The sequence below is a fragment of the Perognathus longimembris genome, chromosome 11, assembly GCF_023159225.1.
Source record: "Perognathus longimembris pacificus isolate PPM17 chromosome 11, ASM2315922v1, whole genome shotgun sequence".
In the NCBI taxonomy this organism is placed as follows: domain Eukaryota; kingdom Metazoa; phylum Chordata; class Mammalia; order Rodentia; family Heteromyidae; genus Perognathus; species Perognathus longimembris.
Window position 1 is genome coordinate 53,251,062 of NC_063171.1, and position 19,551 is coordinate 53,270,612.

The 19,551-nt window shown below is 39.4% G+C and overlaps 1 protein-coding gene and 1 long non-coding RNA gene across 3 annotated transcripts in view; both read left to right on the forward strand.

Annotated features, from left to right (window-relative positions):
- Lpgat1 (lysophosphatidylglycerol acyltransferase 1) overlaps positions 1–19,551 on the forward strand; it is a 68,630-nt gene that overhangs the window by 12,776 nt on the left and 36,303 nt on the right. The gene's annotated exons all lie outside the window — the stretch shown is intronic.
- On the forward strand, positions 13,410–18,745 carry LOC125359215. The gene is made up of 4 exons (XR_007212515.1): positions 13,410–14,130; positions 15,811–15,814; positions 17,760–17,940; positions 18,161–18,745. It is a non-coding gene; the product is annotated as an uncharacterized LOC125359215 (long non-coding RNA).

Here is a 19,551-nt window from a genome sequence, read left to right on the forward strand (position 1 = left end):
GGCTGGCTTCCAACCATGATCTTCAGATCTCAGGTTTCCTGAGAAGCTAGGATTATATGCATGAGCCACCAGTGCCAGGCAGTTATGAGCACTTATATACAAGTTGTGTATAGACATATTGTTTCTTTTGGACCTAGGAGTTGAGTTGCTAGGTCATATGATAATTTTATGTTTAACTTTTGAGGAACTGCCAAACTTTTTGATAATGGCTTTACTATTGTACATTCCCACCAGCAACTTCAAGAATACTTGTTATTTTCTGTCTTATTGTTTGTTTTATTTTAGCCACTCAAGTGTTAACTCATTCTGGTTTAGATTTGCATTTCCTTAATGATCTTTTTATATATTATTGGCCATTTGTATCTTTGGAGAAATGTCTCCTTGTATTTTTTTCCTGTTTTTAAACTGGATTGTGTGAGTTTTTATTATGGCATATTCTATGGTTTCTATGTGGTTTCTTCCTTCAAAGTGTCATGTATTGAAGTTTGGTCCCCCTGGAGGCAATACTAGAAGGTGATTTGAACTTTTGAGAGATGAGGCCTAGTGGGAAGCCCTTAGGTCAGTTTGGGATGTACTGAAAGAGTTGAAGATATTTCATGTGGGGCTCTGGTGATTCTCTTAAGAGAATTATTATGAAAGTATGAACCAGGTCCCAGTCTCTCTCTGACTTTAATTTGGTAAAGCGATTGCTCACTCCTGCCCTTGCAATCTGCCATGGGGTGACATTGCTGGGGAGGGGAGCTAGCTTGAGCCTTTACTGTGACATTTGACCTTTCACCCTCAAAAGACTTCTTTTTCTTAGGAAGTTAGCCTGTCCCAGGTATTTTGTTGTTTTAATGTAAAATTCTCTAATATAAGTTATGAGTTCTTTCTAAAATTATGGACACTAGATTCTATTATTATTGTTGTTGTTATTATTATTATTTGCCAGTCCTGGGGCTTGAACTCAGAGCCTGGTTGTTGTCCCTGAGCTTTTGTGCTCAAAGTTATCGTTCCACAACTTGAACCACAGTTCTACTTCTGGCTTTTTTGGAGGTTAATTAGAGATGAAGAGTCACATGGACTTTCCTGCCCAGACTGGCTTTGAACCTTCAAATCTCAACCTCCTGAGTAACTAGGGTTACAGATGTGAGCTACTAGGCCTGGCTTATGGACACTAGATTCTTCGTGTTTTTTCATTAGTCTTGTGATTTTAGTGTCATAAACCTAATTCAAGGTCATGAAGAGTTATACCTATTTCTTCTCTTAAGAGTTTGTCCTTTATGTGTAGTTGTGTGGTCTGCTTTGAGTTCATTTTTCTGTATGAAGTGATGCAAGGGTCCATACCTCATTCTTTGTCATATGGCTATCTTGTGTTCTAGTGTCATTTGTTGATAAAAGCTTTTTTTCCATACTAAATGACCATGGTATACTTGTTAAGAATTAGTTGACTGTAGAAATAGGGATTTATTTTTTGACTCTAAATAATGTTCCATTAGTCTATATGCCTTTCTTTCTGTCAGAACTGTATTGTCTTGATGACTGTAACAATAGTAAGGTTTGTTTTTTGTTTTTGTTTTTGTCTGTCATAGGGCTTGGACTCAGGGCCTGGGTGCTGTCTCTGAGCTTTTTGCTCACGGCTACTACTTTACCACTTTTTTCATTTTTTTTTTTTTTTTTTTTTTTTGGCCAGTCCTGGGCCTTGGACTCAGGGCCTGAGCACTGTCCCTGGCTTCTTCCCGCTCAAGGCTAGCACTCTGCCACTTGAGCCACAGCGCCGCTTCTGGCCGTTTTCTGTATATGTGGTGCTGGGAATCGAACCTAGGGCCTCGTGTATCCGAGGCAGGCACTCTTGCCACTAGGCTATATCCCCAGCCTCCTACTTTACCACTTTGAGCCAAAGCTCCACTTCTCATTTTCTGGTGGTTAATTGGAGATGAGTCTCATGGACTTTCTTGCCTGGGCTGGCTTTGAACAGTGATTCTCAGATCTCAGATTACTGAGTGGTAAGATTTAAATGGTAATTTAAGTTTTAATTCTTAAGAATTCTCAATCTGCGAGGTGCCAGTGGCTCATACCTGTAATCCTAGCTATTTATGAGGCTGCGATTTGAAGATGGCAATTCAAAGCTCCCAGGATAGAAAAGTCCCCATGAGACAATTATCTCCAATTACTTACCAGAAAAATGGAAGTGGAACTGTGGCTCAAAGTGGTATAACATTGGCCTTGAGCAAAAAAACTCAAGGACTGCAACCAGGCACTGAATTCAAGCTTAACCTGGGTAGGAAAGTCTGTGGGACCTTATCTATGGACACCAATTAACCATCAAAAGCTGGAAGTGGAGCAGTGGCTCACAGTGGTAGAGCTTTGAACATAAAAGCTGAAGGACAGTGCCCAGACCCTGAGTTCAAGCCCTAAGACCAGCATAAAAAAAAAAAAAAAGATTTATGACCGATTTTTGTTATATATTATGAAAATAGTAAGGCTATTCACTACTCAGAAATTCGAATTTAAAACTATTTTGGATTTAAAACTCATAGGAGAGTGTTTTTTTTAATTAATACACATAATTTGTTCAAATGATCTCTTCCTATTTTATACTGAGAAGATACTTTACAAGTAGTTGTTTTATAAATATTACTCTCAAAGAAAGACCTCAGTTATAGAAGTGTGGAGTCATATGATTGATCAGTTAAATGCTTATTAACTGTTTACTACCAGTTACTAAAGCTTTTTGTTGTTGTTATTTGGGTGGTATTGTGATTTGAGTTTGGAATCTTGGGCTTGCTAGGCTGACTCTACCATTTGAGCCACACCTACAGCCCTGCAAAGTTATTGATTTATAAAATAATGGGCTAGAGACTGTGTTTTAGTATAGCATGGTGTTTAGCATTCTAAGAATGATAACTTGGAGGAGTTTCATAAGCGGGAAAACTGGTCAGGACTTGCTGAGGGATTGAGCCACGGAGGGAGCCATGCAGGAGTGGGAGTGGGGAATTTTTTTTTTTTTTGTCAAGGGCCATTTGGATATTTATAATATCTTTTGTGGTTCATATAAAGTTATCATCACAGGGAGATGACCATGAGCAGTTGGTGAAAAGCATATGCTTTCAGGCTGGACATTCCCTACCCTGCAGGTCATAGGGATGCTCCTAAGATTGCAGGTAGGAGCTTCTGGGTAGATTGGGGAGCAACAAGAAGGAAGATTGTAAAAGTGAGAACTGCCCATTTGGAGCTATGAAACAGACATGGATATACATTCTGAAACTCCAGATAGAAGCTGAGCTAGAAAGAGAAATGGGCATTTCGGGGCTTTCAAAGCTGAGAAGCTGAGTGAGACACCCTAGGGAGACTTAAGTTCTAGGTGTTGAGTGGCCCAGGATCAAACCCCCCAAGTGCCACCAACATGAAGAAGTTGGGGAGGCCCATGGTACAGACCTAAGAGGAGCAGCTAGAGCAGCGCAAGGAATTCTTGCCGTAAGAGTGCAACACCCCAGAAATCAACAGCCTTTCAAGGCATGTGTGCAGGGCAGCAGGGCAGGGTTGCAGAATGCTGCGGAGAGCTTCGGGTTTGTAAGATGAGAACTAATATATCTTTTATTACATTTGGCAAGAGCAGCTTCATTGAGGTGGCAGAACTAGAAAGTAGATTGGAGTAGGTTGGAGATTAGGGATGAATGGCAAGGGATAAGATGGAAACAAGATGTTTGGCTGTGAAATTGTAGTAGGTAGGAATTGTAGAAGAATATTAGGGCTGGGGGAAGGTCCTTTAAAGTTTTTTTTTTTTTTGCCAGCTACTCAGGGGGCTGAGATCTGCGGATCATGGTTTGAAATCAGTCCCGGCAGGAAAGTCTGTGAGAATCTTACCTCTAGTTAATCACAGAAAAAGCCAGATGTGGTGCTGTAGCTCAATTAGTGCTATCCTTGAGCAAAAGGAGCTTAGGGACAGTGCCTAGGCCTAGTTCAAGGCCCAGGACCAGCCCCCCCTCCCCCCCAAAATATATATACATACACATACATACATATATATTTTTAAGATGAAAAATGTAGAACCTGAACCACTGTCATTTATTTACATAGCCAATGCATTTAGAAAACTAGGCTTGATGTGATTGAATAAGAGAATGTCTGTCAGCACTCAGAATATGGAAAACAAGCATTGGCTCTCGTGGTAGAGACAGGCAGAGAGGCCCAAAGCCTCTATGAACTGGTCTAGTTCCATAAAGTTGCTTTGCTTCCTCTGCATTCTCTCTCCCCTTCCCTCTCTTTCTCCCATCTCCCCTCCCCCCCTCTTCCCCTCCCCCCCTCCTTTTTGTGCTAGTATTAACTGGGCTTGAATTCAGGGTCTGGGCACTATCCTTGACCTTTTTTTTACTCAAGGCTGGAGCCCTACTACTTGAGCCATAGCTCCACTTCTGGCTTTTTACTATAGTTAATTGGAGACAAAAGTCTCCTAGACTTTTCTGCCCTGCTAGCTTCAAACTAGGATGTTTAAATCTCAGCCTCCTGAGTGGTTAGGTTTACAGGTATGAGCCATTGGTGCCTGGACTGAATTTCCTTATTTGCTTTTTTCCTTGCCCTAAAGTTTCTTCTTCCATTTCTTTTTAAATTTGAACTTGCCTTTCTAACCCCACAGTAATAACCTTTCCCACTGCTCCAGTTACCACTGTCTTCTTTCGGAACCTCTTTGGCATCTCTTCTGTAATTGTGGTTTTTTTTTTGTTTTTGGGGTTTTTTTTTGGCCAGTCTTGGGCCTTGCGCTCAGGGCCTGAGTACTATCCCTGGCTTCTGTTTGCTCAAGGCTAGCACTCTACCACTTGAGCCACAGTGCCACTTCTGGCCGTTTTCTATATATGTGGTGCTGAGGAATCGAACCCAGGGCTTCATATATACAAGGCATGCACTCTTGCCACTAGGCCGTATTCCCAGCCCTGTAATTGTGGTTTTTAACCACTGGGCTGAGATTTTCCTCATTGCTTAGTTATCCCCAAGGCCAGAAATATATGTATACATATTAAGTACCATCTGTGGATAATAAGTAATGTTCTTGTATGTGCTAATATTTTCCTAATATGTGTGTCTGTGTGTCTTTTTGATAGGAAATTTTCTAAAAGTAGTCTTCTAAAAGTTTCGTGGACAGATAGTTGATTTTTGTTAAAATTGCTTTTATGTTATTTTCACTCAGTAGTAGAACTACTTTATAGAGGTCTGCCTTATTTCTTGGCCTTGAAACGAATGCTCATACTTCAAAGATTATTAATCATTGCACTAAAAAATTTAACATTTTGCATTCTGCTTCATGTTCTTCACTATTTTACCGTTGCTGTTCCAATCTCTTTAACAGAACATGATAATTGCTTGGGCAAAGGTTATGATTCTTCTGCTTTACTTCAGAGATTAGCCCTTGGGTTATATCCAGCTCACTTCCTGTTCTGTAAGTTCCCTCCAGCTAAGAGTTTTACAGCTGAACTTTGGCAGTCGATCTGATGAACGAACTAACTTTACCCTCCAGTTGAGTATGTCTCCTAAGAGAAAATTCCATGCTTCTTATTGATAGCTCTGAATCAGAGTTGTGTTCAATTATTATTATTTTTAAATTGTTTTGTTCTGTTTTTTGCCAGTCCTGGGGCTTGCACTCAGGGCCTGAGCACTGTCTCTGACTTCTTTTTGCTCAAGGCTAGCACTCTACCACTTGAGCCACAGCACTACTTCCGGCTTTTTCTATATATGTGGTGCTGAGGAATCAAACCCAGGGCTTCATGTGTACAAGGTGAGCACTCTACCACTAGGCCATATTCCCAGCCCTATTTTTAAATTTTTGTATTTTGAGTTGTATCAACAAAAATCTTGTTGAATGTGTTAGAAAATATTACATAAGTACCTACATAATATCCAGAATTTTTTCTCTTGACCTGTATATCTTAAGATTTCTGTCATCTGACCCTTTTTAGAAAAAGTTTTCTTTATAAGTGGTAGTCCCCAACATGTTTGCTTATCTGAATTATCTGATGAGCTTTAATAAGTAAGTGCATACATACACATATATTCATAAGAATCTAAATATGTATATGTATACAAGAGATATACTTATATATATACCCTGGAGAAGAATGTTGTGAGTAGAGACTGGGAACTCAATTTTTTTGTTTTTTTGGCCAGTCATGGGTCTTGGACTCATGGCCTGAGCACTGTCCTTGCTTCTTTTTTTTTTTGTTTTTTTTGCTCAAGGCTAGCACTCTGCCACCTGAGCCACAGCGCCACTTCTGGCCATTTTCTATATATGTGGTGCTGGGGAATAAAACCTAGGGCTTCATGTATAGGAGGCAAGCACTCTTGCCCCTAGAGGCCATATCCCCAGCCCCTAGGAAACTCAAATTTTTAACAAGCCATCTTGAGTTGCTTGGGAATCAATGACTTTTTTTTTTTATGGTTCTGAGGCTTGGACTCTGGGACTCAGTACTGTCACTGAGCTCCTTTGTGCTCAAAGGAGCTTCTTCTGTGATTTAATTAAAGATAAGAATCTCACAGACTTTCATATCCAGGATGGCTTTGAACCGTGATCCTCAGATCTGAGTCTCCTGAGTAGCTAGGATTATAGGCATGAGCCACCCCCTGTTTCAACTTTTTTTATTTAGCTGTGGGACCTTATACAAGTAACCACTTCAGTATTTTTCCTTTTTGTGCCAGTTCTGGGGCTTGAACTCAGGGCCTGGGCACTGTTCCTGAGCTGCTTTTGCTCAAGGCCAGCACTCTATCACTTGAGCCACAGCACCACATCTGGCCTTTTCTGTTTATGTGGTACTGAGGAATATAACCCAGGGCTTCATGCATGTTAGGCAAGAACTCTATCACTAAGCCACAGTTCCGGTCTCCAGGTTTTTAAATTTTCTAGTTCTTATTAATTTTGCTTTACTTTTCATGTACTAGTTATTTTATCTTTTGGTATTTGTAAGAATCTCTTTCAGAATCTGATGAATGTTATTCCTCACTCTGAAACGTGAGAAGGCATTTTAGGCCCACCTGGGCCCCAACTCCAGAAATTCTCCATGTCAGATTCAGACACTCATCTCTATACAGCAAATAAAGAGACATGGTCCAGGGTAAAGAAAGGAGATTGATTATTTACACCATTAACCATGAGAACAAATGAAGAAATAAGCACATAAGTCTTTCTTCAGCCACCTTCTAGATACAGACGTGAGCTATAGGTTTAAATAGACAAAGAATTAGAAGCACTGGGTAATGGGGTATTTAGTCACAGGTGTGTTCTGATATCTCAGTTCTTGTTGAAGGAGTAGGGAACCTTTTAATTTTTATTTATTTATTAATTATTATTATTATGGTGTTGTTGTTGTTGTTTTTTTACCAGTCCTGGAGCTTCAACTCAGGGCCTGAGCACTGTTCCTGGCTTCTTATTGCTCAAGGCTAGCACTCTACCATTTGAGCCACAGCACCACTTCTGGCTTTTTTTGTTTATGTGGTACTGGGAATCGAACCCAGGGCTTCATGCATGCAAGACTAAGCCACATTCCTAGCCCAGGGAATTTTTTTTATGACAGGTCATTTTAATATTTATAATATCATTATGAACTATGAAAAATGGTCAAAATGGACATATGAGCTGCTGGTAGCTGATGAGAAGCATTGTGTATGGATCCTGTCATATACTAAAAGAATGTGTGGGCCTTATGACCACCTGTGGTCTGCCTGTTCAGGTGATAAAGTGCTAACAACTCCAGTGCGAATGTCTTCAGCAGTCACTTTAGGAATCCTTTCCAGATTCCAAGATGCCTATAAAGTCACTACTGTGGAGAATGGCTCAAGCCAAAGGGCATAGATGCTAATGGAGGCAGAGATGCCTGGCTTTTATTTAATTTAGTTTACTAAATAAGGACTCAGTGATTCTCAGCAAAAGCAACTTTTTAAGCACCTGTTACAAGTTTCCAGACTGACATAACAAATTACTACAGAAGTGCTAAAACAGAAAACATTTGTTTGTTGCCTTTATACTCTCACAGTTCTAGAGATCAGAAGTTCAAGTTCAAACCACGTAGTCAGCAGGGCCAGGTCTCTCCCTCTTTACACTCTCTCTCTCTCTCTCTCTCTCTCTCTCTCTCTCTCTCTCTCTCTCTCTCTCTCTCTCTCTCTCCTCACCTTCACAGAGGCTTGCCTCTTAGAGGTTTGGGGTTGTGTTCCAGGCTATGGCTACATCATGATGTTTCTGCCTCCAGCATTGCATGGCCTTCTCTTCTGTGTGACTTCCCTATAAAGACAAGTGTCAGCAGGGCCAGGTCTCTCCCTCTTTACACACTCTCTCTCTCTCTCTCTCTCTCTCTCTCTCTCTCTCTCTCTCTCTCTCTCTCTCTCTCTCTCTCTCTCTCTCTCTCTCTCCTCACCTTCACAGAGGCTTGCCTCTTAGAGGTTTGGGGTTGTGTTCCAGGCTATGGCTACATCATGATGTTTCTGCCTCCAGCATTGCATGGCCTTCTCTTCTGTGTGACTTCCCTATAAAGACAAGTGTCAGCAGGGCCAGGTCTCTCCCTCTTTACACTCTCTCTCTCTCTCTCTCTCTCTCTCTCTCTCTCTCTCTCTCTCTCTCCTCACCTTCACAGAGGCTTGCCTCTTAGAGGTTTGGGGTTGTGTTCCAGGCTATGGCTACATCATGATGTTTCTGCCTCCAGCATTGCATGGCCTTCTCTTCTGTGTGACTTCCCTATAAAGACAAGTGTCATTGGAATTCAGTTCCATCCAGCTAATGCAGGGTATGTCCTCTCTCAAGATCCTTAGTTTAATCACATTTTAAAATCATATAAAAGTAATATTCACAGGTTACAGAGGTTTGATGTGGATACCTTAGAGGCATGAATCTTTCGCCAAAACTTTTGCACATGCACAGAATTTTACCAACATTTGCAAGGGGTCAAAAGTCTTTGAAGTTTATCTATGAACCCCATGGATTCTAGATTTGTACTTCTTGTTCAAATAAGGAAGCATACATCTACTGTGTACTCTTATGTAACCCTTACTTTCTCTTGTCATGGTGTCTTGTTCTTGTGTTCTTCATCCCATTAATACTAATCTTGAAATGTTTTTCTTTTGTGACATTAGGTTCTTCAATTTATACTTTTCTATTTCAATTAATTTCTCTGCTTCCTTTAAAAATTATCAATCCTTCGGTAAGACTTTTTTTTTTTTTAAAGAAAAGCCTTACATTCCATTCTACAGTTGGACAAGTAACTTCCATGCAAACAGTAGATAACTGATAATGCCTCCAATGAGAAGAGAAACTCACTAACTGGGCACTTAGTGTGCCAGGCCTTTTAACATGTGTTTACACATGGGTTCTTATTTAACATTAAAACCAGTCCTGAAGTTAGTTAGCAAGTCCTTGATCATTGTCAGATTTATGATGCATAGTTGGTAGTATTACCTTACTTGAGTATTGTGTTTGATCCTTAGCTTTAAATAAGACTGATTCCTAGTCCTAGCTTATATATCTTTGGGGGCTACTGTAGAAATTGAAACTATGAAGAATAGTTTTCTAAGTAAGGAAACTTAACTAATATGTACTATAGTTAGCTTCTCATTCAATTATATTGTTCACTTCTTTTCCATTCCTAGATTTCAAATTTAGGGAAAGTAGCCAAGTCTCAAACCAGAAGCTACATTAACTCCAACTGTGAATTTCTTTGTTTAAGAAATTAGTGGGTATTTGGTTGACCCAAATGTTCATATTCTGCTTTCTGTTCTTTAACTTTATGGGCTTCCTCAACTTTATCCAACATTTTTACTTGAAAAAAATACTTCCATGTAGCAAACTAACATTCTCCTTCATCATCAGAGCCTTCATTTCTTCCTTTCTAGTGTCAGTTGTTTTTTTAAAAAAAATTGAGAGGGGGCTGGGAATATGGCCTAGTGGCAAGAGTGCTTGCCTCATATACATGAAGCCCTGGGTTTGATTCCTCAGCACCACATATATAGAAAACGGCCAGAAGTGGCGCTGTGGCTCAAGTGGTAGAGTGCTAGCCTTGAGCAAAGAGAAGCCAGGGACAGTGCTCAGGCCCTGAGTTTAAGGCCCAGGACTGGCAAAAAAAAAAAAAAAAAAAAAAAATTGAGAATTATGGTACTTTAATAAGCTTGCTTCCTAGGCCTGCCTCTTCAGCCATATCTCTGGGAGCTCTTCCCCTTTATTCTTCTTGCTGCAGCATAGAGGGTACCTTCTTTCAAGATCTAATTACTTTGTTTGGTTCCTTTCCTTCCTCCTGGCTCAGGAACCTTCCTCCATGGTTAATTTACTCTTTTCTTAACTTTCATAAAAATTCTTGGATATCCAATTATGGGTTGCTTAGTGATGGAGTTATTTTGAGAAATTTATTGTTAGACAGTTTTGTCCTGTGTAAACATCATATAATATATTTACACCAACTTAAATTACACATCTAGGCTATATAATATAGCCACCTGTGTGTATGCAGCTCTTTGATGATAAAGACATCCTTATGTGACTCATAACTATACTCTTGAAGAATTGAGGATATAGTGGTGGTTTGAGTCCATAAACTCCAGGGTCAGAAAAGAATGTGAGACTGGAACCGGGTAGTAGCTACCCTCCATGGGTAGGACTTGTGCTTTTTTTAAACAAGTTGTCACTTGCATGGCGGCTTAAAATTTTTGTATTCTATTATATCCCTTTTCAATAGTAAACCTACAAGCCAAACTTTTATTTACTGATACCGTATATTCTCTTTTACAGAGTAAGTATCCATGGCTTTGGTATCTCTCTCTTCCCTTTATATTTCAACTCAAAAGGATTTCTTCCTCCTGTGGTACATGTTATTTTGTTCTTGCCCAGTTTGTCTTTTACTCCCAATAAATGAGCAAACTCCTTGAGAACAGGGATCATATTTTAAAAGCTGGTTTATGTCGTATATAAATTACACAAGTTAGTGAGGTGCTGGCATGGCACATGAGAACTGCAGGTGACAGGGAGCAACAGATTCACGATTCCAGTCTTGTGCCTACTGCAGGGCGTGCATCTGTTGAGTGAAAAGGGAGGCACAATTATATGTATGAATCAAAGTGACTATCTATGTCCTTTCCGTCTTCTGCCCACTCTTTCCCTCACCCAGTTTATCTTTTTTTTCTTTTTGCTAAGCTCATATAGTTGACTTTCATACATTAATTACTTCATGGTAGAATTCCAGTATACTTTTATATTTCCCACAACGATTGAACCCCATGTCTCTGTGCAGAGAGTAAACCTAGTTGAATGAATGAATATATCCGTAAGTGATTTGGGGGATAGTGAGCAGGAGGTGGTGCAAATTAATTATACTTACCATCTGTGTGTTCTTCTTTGCAACTCTTCAGTCAAGCAAGGAGCAGCCATAGAATTATATTGCTTGTGTTTGTTGAAATTACCTGTAAAGAGTTTGTATGAGAATATGTTTAAATTATTTTCCAGTTCTAAATTTCTTTAAGATTAAAAGCCTTATTGCCTGACTGGAAATAGCTATGGTAGCATAAATGACATACTTATGTAATGTACTTATTACCTGGCAATTGGGTGTAATTTAATTATTTACGTTGGAAGAACTTAGCATTTTTTTGTTTTTTGTTTCTGATATCTCATTTTAAGAATCGAAAGTAGGTGCTAATTTCATTACCCCATGTTCTCCTAACAGAATACAAGTACATGACTTTTGATTTACATTGTAATCCCTGCTTTCACTATAGCTGGTCAATTTATAGGTAAATGAAAAAGAGCTTTTTTTAAAAAAGGGTTCAGAAAACCTATTAATGTAGCTTAGTATTCATTTTCTTAGTTGCTAACGATGTTAAACTTCTTTCCAGATTTTTTTTTGTTTTCATATCTCTATATTGTACCCTTCTTGTTGAGATGTCAGTCTCTGGTTCTTTTTTTTAAAAAAATTTTTATTGTCAAACTGATGTACAGAGAGGTTACAGTTTCATACCTTAGGCATTGGATGCATTTCTTGTACTGTTTGTTACCTTCCCCATTCCCCCCTCCCCCTTCCCCCTGCCTCTCCCCCTCCCCCTTTCCCTTTCCCTTGTTGTTCAGTTCATTTACACCAAACAGTTTTGCAAGTATTGCATTTGTAGTCATTTGTCTTTTTTACCCTGTGTCTCTCGATTTTGGTATTCCCTTTCAGTTTCCTATCTGGTTCATTTTTGAATTGATTATTTAGTTATCCTACCACTGAGATTTGAGGATTCTTTTTTTGTTTTTTTTTTTTTTTTTGCCAGTCCTCGGCTTGGACTCAGGGCCTGAGCACTGTCCCTGGCTTCTGTTTGCTCAAGACTAGCACTCTGCCACTTGAGCCACAGCGCCACTTCTGGCCGTTTTCTGTATAGGTGGTGCTGGGGAATCGAACCCAGGGCTTCATGTATTTGAGGCAAGCACTCTTGCCACTAGGCCGTATTCCCAGCCCTTGAGGACTCTTTTCATATTCTGGATCCACATCCCTTGTTAGGTTGTTCCTGGTTTATGGTTTTCACCAGTAGTGCTTGGAGGGCCCCATTATTTCACATCCCCATCCCTACTGGAAATCACTTTTCTGAATTTTTTGGTTTTCATGAGAAGGCCCTGATATATATATATATGTATATATATATGTATGTATATATATGTAATTATACCTAGTTTTTACATATAATAAATATGCCTTTATATATAACAATATAATTTATGTGTAACAATATTTTTAAAGAAAATTAATTTCTTTTAAAAATCTTTTTTCAATCATTTTGGCCATTCTAGCTTTTTGTCATTCTGTATAAAGTTTAGCAGCCACTTATTTGTAAAAATTCTTCCTGGGATTTTGATTGCTATTGTTTACAGAATATAACTCTTCAAAGTTGAATATGCTTTGTAATATTGATTCTATTAGTTCATGAACATTATGTATCTCTTTGTTTAGATTTCTTTCATCAGTCTTTGGTAGTTTTTAGTATATAGATCCTATGTGTTTTAGATTTACGACTACATATTTTATTTTAGGGGCACTTTCATGAGGTAAGAAAAACATTTCAGATTCCTGTGGTTCATTCCTAGTATGTTTTTGTGATGATTTTGTATCCTGCAGCCTTGCTAATTTGACTCATAGGATCCTTTTGTAGATTAATTGGTGCCAATTCTAGGCACTGTCCTTGTGCTTCTTTTGCCCAAGACTAGAACTCTACTACTTGAGCGAGAGCTTCATCTCTGGCTTTTTTTTTTCAGTAGGGGAGGAGTGGTAGTTTATTGGAGATAAGAGTCTCAAGGACTTTCCTGCCCAGGTGGCTTTGAACCCTGATCCTCAGATCTCAGCCTCTTGAGTAGTTAGGATTATAGGTGTGAGCCACTGATGCCCAGCTTGAGAAGACCTTAAAAATTTTTTTTTTTTTACTTTAAACTTTACTTTTTACTTTAAACTTTAAATGGTTGTACAAGGGGGCTACAAATTAAATTAAACATGTCCATTTATGGTTCCAGTGCTTCCTGATTAGAGTCATCCCCCATTCTAACTGTCCTTTCCTCCAGACTCATTTTGCCTTTCCCACTGTCTATACCATATATCATTGAATATTCTGATTTTTCATTCATCTGTTCCCCTGCTGTTGGCCCTCCCCCATTCAAGCGTGTTTCAGATTTCTGATACTCACTTTTTAAAACTGTTAACTGTTAAAAAGATTTGCCACATGGATTTCCACTCTGACATGCAGAGACAGTGCTTCAGTCTCAGTAGAGTTTTATATCTTCTTTTACAGCCAATATGTCTGTTTCTTCTTTTTATTACATCATTAACCTGTTTAGGAATTCAAATACAATGTTAAGTAAGAGTAGTGAGGGTGGTGATCCTTGTTTTGCTTTCAGCCTTAGGGAGAAACACCACTACACTATTATGTCAACAATAGGTTTGAGGTAGAAAAATGCTCACGTTGAGGAACTTGCTTTTTTGCTATCCACTAAGCCTGGTGTATGGCTAACACCCTGATTATCTTTGATCTCTAATATACTGGAAATTCTTTTTGCCTCTCTTAGGTTACAATCTCAATTTCTTGTGTCATGGTTTTTTTTTTTTTCCTTTCTTTGTTTTCTTCTTCATCTTAATGAAGGACATCATCCACTATCTTCTTAAGAACAAAACGGTAGTTTTTAAAATACATTGCACAGGGCTGGGAATGTGGCTTAGTGGTAGAGTGCTTGCCTAGCATGCATGAAGCCCTGGGTTCCGTTCCTCAGTACCACATAAACAGAAAAAGCCAGAAATGGCTCTGTGGCTCAAGTGGTAGAGTGCTAGCCTTGAGTAAAAGAAGCTCAGGAACAGTGCCCAGGCCCTGAGTTCAAGCCCCAGGACTGGCAAAATAAATAAAAATAAAATATGCACACTTGAAAATATTTTTCTGGCCTCACACCTGATAGTCTTGAGTAGGTAGAGCATTCTAGGCTGGAATTAATTTTTCTTTGGGATTTTGAAGATTGAAACGCTACCATCTTAGCTTTCTATAGCTATTGAAAAATTTGAAAGTTCATCTGCTTCCTGTCAATCTGGAAATCCATGTTCTCAGATGTTTTCTTAGTGCATTTTTTGCTGCTTTTAACAGAATACCACAGAGTGAATAATTTATAAAGAATAGACATTTATTTGGCTTTAAGTTGTTGATTCTGGCAAGCCCTAAGATACATAGATACATGAGGAATGCTTTTTCGTAGGATAACCCATGGCAGAAGGCAGAAGAGCAAGGGCAGGCAAAAGTTAAATAACTAGTGGAGGTTAAACTCACTTTATAACAATCTACTCGAGATAAATAACAGTCCCAAGATAATAACCTCAGTCCATTTATGAGGGCAAAGTCCTTATGACCTAATCACTTCTCATTAGGCCCCGTTTCTCAACTTTATTGCATTAAGGAAGAAGTTTTCAACACATGAGCTGTGGGGGATACATTGTATGAAAGAGACTGAGCCTAAATGTTCCTATTATTCCTTAGATTTCTCTCTCTCTCTTTTTCTGCAACTCCTGTTCTTTGAATGAATAGACTTTGTTCATATCTTTTCTCTCCTTGTTTTCATTTTGACTTTTGATCTACTGTTTAGAAGGTTATCCCAACTTTATCTCTTCATCCTTCTATGAAGGCATACTGTTTTCTATCTAATTAATTTCCAACACGTCCCTTTTCTTTGCAAAAGCATGTTGTTCATGTCTCTTGGTTACCATGTCATCTCATCTTTTACTTCAGTGTAGATTTTTTTTGGGGTGTGATACTGAACCCAAAGCTGTGATCATGCTAGGATCTCTACCACTGAGTCAGATTCCCAGTCCCATGATTTGAGTATTAGTACTGGTCCTTTTCAAGATTTCATTATTCATGTGTTATCTCTTTTTCCCCCAGGTTTTTCATTTTTCTGTTTGCTTTGATCCCTTTCACATGAAGGGACTTTTTTTCTTCAGCCATCTGGTAGTACATGACTACATAATGAAGGAAAAGCCACTCTCTCAGATTTTGTGAATAGAGCTGTGAATTCATCCAACAAAACAAAAATATTACTTCAGGAGCCAAGTACCAATGACTCATGCTTATAATCCTAAATACTCAGGAGGCTGAGATTTGAGGATGCGGTTCAAAGCCAGGCAGGAAAGTCCATGAGACTCTTATCTCCACTTAATCACCAGAAAAACAAAGTAGAGCTGTGGCTCAAGTGGGAGAGTGCTAGCTTGGAGCAAAATAGCTCGGAGACAGCTCTCAAGCCCCGCATTCAAGCCCCAACACACACACACACACACACACACACACACACACACACGAGATATATACCTACTATTTCAGTTAGGTAGGAGGCCTAGGTAGGAGGATCATTGTACACACACACACACACACACACACACACACACACACACACACACACACACAGTGGTGATATATACCTACTATTTCAGCTAGGTAGGAGGATCATTGTATTGAGCCAGCACCAAGCAAGACTGTGAAACTATATCCAGAAAAACAGCTAAAAGCAAAAAGAGCTAGCAGTGTGGCTCAAGTGGTTAACATAAGACCCTGAGTTCAAATGTGGATTCTGCCCAAACAGATTGCCATTAGAAAAACATACACATTTTAATTTTATGTTAATTAATATATCAATGTGGGATTGGGAACTTCATAGAAAAAAAAAAAAACCTAAAAATTCCAAAGAAATATTTAGACTCCATCTCTCTTGTGCGCTCTTTTTTTTGTGTGTGTTTTTGGTGCCAGTCCTGGTGCTTAACTCAAAGCCTGAGCACTGTCCCTGGCTTCTTTTTGGTCAAGGCTAGCACTCTATCACTTGAGCCACCGTGCCACTTCCAGCTTTTTCTGTATATGTGGTGCTGAGAATCAAACCCAGGGCTTCATGCATGCTAGGCAAGCACTCTCTACCACTAGGCCACATTCCCAACCATTTAATCAAAGAGCAACTAGTCATGGAGAAAACTAGACAATGAAAGGGTTTGGGTTCCTACGAGCAGTAAATAGTTGGGTATATGAGAGTGTATATGGGGAAAACTATTGGAAAATAAGAGTTATTTTAGTAAGGTTTATTTGTACATCTCCATGTTGTCATCTCCATGTTGACAACTGACTTCCAGTAATAAGAATGCTTTCTTCTTAATACCTGGAGGCTGTCTTCTAGTGGAGAATTTATGCTTTGCTTCTAGGCAGGTAGGGGGGATGCTACCCTTCCCTCATCTGCTATTTCTCAACTTCCCTCAGCTCAAAGTAGTCAATATGCCAAAGTGAAATATTGCAGAGAGGATCCCTTTCAAATACACTTTTTTTTTTTTTTTTTTTTTTTGGCCAGTCCTGGGCCTTGGACTCAGGGCCTGAGCACTGTCTCTGGCTTCTTCCCGCTCAAGGCTATCACTCTGCCACTTGAGCCACAGCGCCGCTTCTGGCCGTTTTCTGTATATGTGGTGCTGGGGAATCGAACCTAGGGCCTCGTGTATCCGAGGCAGGCACTCTTGCCACTAGGCTATATCCCCAGCCCCACTTTTTTTTTTTTTAAAGTTTTTGTTTCTTGGAGCAAAAAACTAAAGTTCGTTGGTAGACGTGCAAGTACCTAAGACTTGTTGACATTGAGCCTCATTGTAGAATGATGTGCCTGGAATATCATAGGAAAGCATATGGGTATTTCTTGAGTTACTCAATTGTCCTAGAAAATATTTCCAAACAGCTGCCTGAGAACTGTCTGGGGTGGGAATTGGAGGGTAAAGAGAGAGGGGGGAATCTTTGTTTCTGGTAAGATTCCTGTTTGTTATGTACCTCACTCAGGCTTTTATTGACCTAATTTATCTTGATGCTAGAAGTTTTGAAATACAAATAACAAAGGAAGAATTGTTCTACCACACATGCCAATAGATCCTCTTATGTGAGCAGTTCAAGTCTTAAAGCAAATCTCAGTTTCAGTTCCAGTTAGAGCTAATTACCAATTGGAACTCGCCCCCCCCCCCCCTTTCCAAATCCTGAAGCTTGAACTCAGGCCTAGGCACTGTTCTGGAGCTTTTGTTTTTTGCTCAAGAGTACCACTCAACCACTTAAGTCACAGCTCCAATACCTAGCTTTTGGTAGTTAATTGGAGATAAGAGTCTCACAGATTTTCCTGCCCAGGCTGGCTTCAAACTATCATTATCTGATCTTAGCCTCCTGAGTAGCTAGGATTACAGGTGTGAACCACTGACTCTCTAGTACTATTTTTTTTTTAACTAGTTTTTACTTTGCTGCTCTTCCTTAAGTCATGCTGTCAGCATTGATTGTGGTTTTTAACTCTGATTTTGAAATTGGAATTGTGAATATTCTTTTAAGTAGGTGGCCAGAGTAGAAGCAAGAAGATTAATTATTAGATCACTGCAGAAGTCAAGATAATATTTATTGGTGGGTTGGGCTAGAATGGTAGTTGGAAAAAAGGAGAGACATCGAAAAGGCAAGGTGCTTTTTTTTTTTTTTTTGGTCAGTCCTGGTCCTTGAACTCAGGGCCTGAGCACTGTCCTTGGCTTCTTTTTGCTCAAGACTATCACTCTTCCACTTGAGCCACAGTGCTACTTGCTGGCTTTTTCTATATATGTTGTGCTGAGGAATTGAACCCAGGGCTTCATGTATACGAGGCAAGCACTCTTGCCACTAGGCCATATTCCCAGCCCCAGGCAAGGTGCTTTTTATGTGTAAGTTTATGAGATTTAGAGGTGAGCTAATTGTGGAAGATTAAGGAAAGAGAGAAGCCAAAGGGAATTCTGAGTGTTCTCTTGAAATGAGTAGGTGAACAAGTGGTTCACTAAAGAAGACTAGTGACAAGAGCCATTTCCACATTAAACAAATAAAATTTAATATGCCTACTGCTGAGCTATAGGTTTGTTTTCTTAGCTACTCATTGTCTCTTTAGACTTTGTTATTTTTCAGTGGTCATTCAAAACCACTTGATGTTTTGACTTTATCCCTCTCTACCTCTCCAACTGCTGCCACCCATCAAGCTTATTTGTTAAAAACTGTGTATCCATCCTCATTCCCTGACATTATCATGTACAACTTTGGGACCTGCAGTATGTAGCAGTGATAGTATGATACAATGGTTTTGAATTCTGGTTCCTCTGCTTCCTAACTATGTAATGTTAAGAACAGTGTTTCACCTTTTGTGTCTCATTTTCCTCATGTATAGAATGGGGATAATACTATCTGTATATTTGCAGACTAGATAAGAAAATGATGTATTAAAGCTGTAAGACTGCTAAAAGTTATTTTATTTTATTTTATTTTATTTATTTATTTTGGCCAGTCCTGGGGCTTAGACTCAGGGTCTAGAGCACTGTCCCTGGCTTCTTTTTGCTCAAAGCTAGTGCTCTGCTGCTTGAGCCACAGCGCCACTTCTGGCCATTTTCTGTATATGTGGTGCTGGGGAATTGAACCCAGGGCCTCATGTATAGGAGGCAAGCACTCTTGCCACTAGGCCATATGCCCAGCCCCTAAAAGTTATTTTATTTAAGAAGGAAATCATTTGTCAAAATTTAATGCCTTGGAGTAAAACTAGAACAATTTTCTTTGTCTAAAGCAATAATATGTGTGTGTGTGTGTGTGTGTGTGTGTGTGTGTGTGTGTGTGTGTGTGTGTGTAAGTGTCAGGGCTTGAATTCATGACCTGGGTGCTGTCCCTTAGCTTTTTCACTCAAGGATCATATTCTACCAAATGAGTCACAGCTCCATTTCTGGCTTTTTGCTGACCAAATAGCCCTCTGTTAACCAGTGCTCTAGGCTGCTTTCTTTCTACCACCTGTGGATAACATCTTCTCTTTCTTGCCCTATTTGCCTTGAACCTTGCCTAAGTCCAGTACACATTGCCTATAACCTGGACGACTAAAAGCCACAGATCTTGGGCTTTCGGAGATTCATTCATGGGTATTTTGGCTCTTAAATTGTTACCATCCATGTTGGTGTATCTAACTTTACATGACACAGGCATATGCTTTTCAGATAAGAGCAACTGTAAAAGTGACTTTACCGTCATGTAGCCCCAAGATCTGCATAGTACTAGGTTATATTTCATTCATAG